At 35.1% G+C, this 1,036-nt stretch overlaps 1 protein-coding gene across 2 annotated transcripts in view; it reads left to right on the forward strand.

Moving 5' to 3' along the window:
* Positions 1-1,036, forward strand: part of LOC109541640 (soluble guanylate cyclase 88E) — a 25,658-nt gene that overhangs the window by 20,090 nt on the left and 4,532 nt on the right. The gene's annotated exons all lie outside the window — the stretch shown is intronic.

A 1,036-nucleotide genomic window follows, 5' to 3' on the forward strand; every position in this document is an offset into this window, starting at 1 on the left:
CTTGCCCACTATAAAACAGTTTCTTTGTGCAACTGCATCGTCTGCGTCTGTCGAAAGGATGTTCAGCACATTCGGATTTGTTCATTCGGATATCAGGAACAGATTGGGAATCGAAAAAGGAGCGAAATTAGTGTTCCTCTTCAGACTTTATAACAAAAATGAAGAGAAAGAGAAGTGAGTTCCGTTTTAGTATTATTGAATTTACCATTAATACCGTTTAATTTTTAAGTTCACATGTACCGTTTTCTATTTTGATTTTCATTCCTTAGAATTGTTTGTATTCTGTTTTATATTTTTTGAGTGGAAATATAGTTTCTTGAAAAAATGAACTTTGATTTAAATCGTGATTTTTTTCCAAAAAAGTCAGGTGATTTAAATCACTTGAAAAAAATCAAGCCAACCCTGAGTGACTTAAGTGCCTTCTATGGAAGGAGGAAATTTTAAATGGGGAGTCGCGCTGGGTTTGAATTTACTAATTTTTAAAGTGGTCTTGCAGTTGGGAAAAAACGCTCATTTTTTCCCATCATTTACGAAGCGCGCAAAATTCAGAAGTAAGTGCGATTCCAATGAATTTCCCAGAATGTGCAGGCTTAAGTGGCTTCTTTGGATGCTAAAATTTTCAAATGAAATTTTGCGCTGGATTAGAAATTATGATTTTTTCGAGTAGGCCCCGACGGATGCAAAAAGCTGAAAACTCAGAAATAAGCGCGATTCGAATTAAACTTTCAAGGATCTTAGATCCAAGTCACTCGTATGGACTGTGAAAGTTTCAAGGTGGAACTTGGTCCGAAAGTCCTTGTTTACGAAAGTAGAACTCCGTTCAGTTGAAGCCAGTTTATCTAACAGTTCATAGAATACGGATTAATCGCTTTGGGAATTAGCAGCTTAAATAATGAGCGAACAAAATGAATAAACAAAATTCCTAAAAACTGTAAATGGCAACTTAAATTAGCTCACGGGCTTGACACCAAAGAACACCCTAGATGGATTGGTTATCGCATAAATTTGATTATACAACGGTTTTTTTTTTTTTTTT

Source organism: Dendroctonus ponderosae, unplaced genomic scaffold (genome assembly GCF_020466585.1).
Source record: "Dendroctonus ponderosae isolate FM_Combo_2020 unplaced genomic scaffold, Dpon_F_20191213v2 Dpon_F_20191213_1, whole genome shotgun sequence".
Lineage (NCBI taxonomy): Eukaryota > Metazoa > Arthropoda > Insecta > Coleoptera > Curculionidae > Dendroctonus > Dendroctonus ponderosae.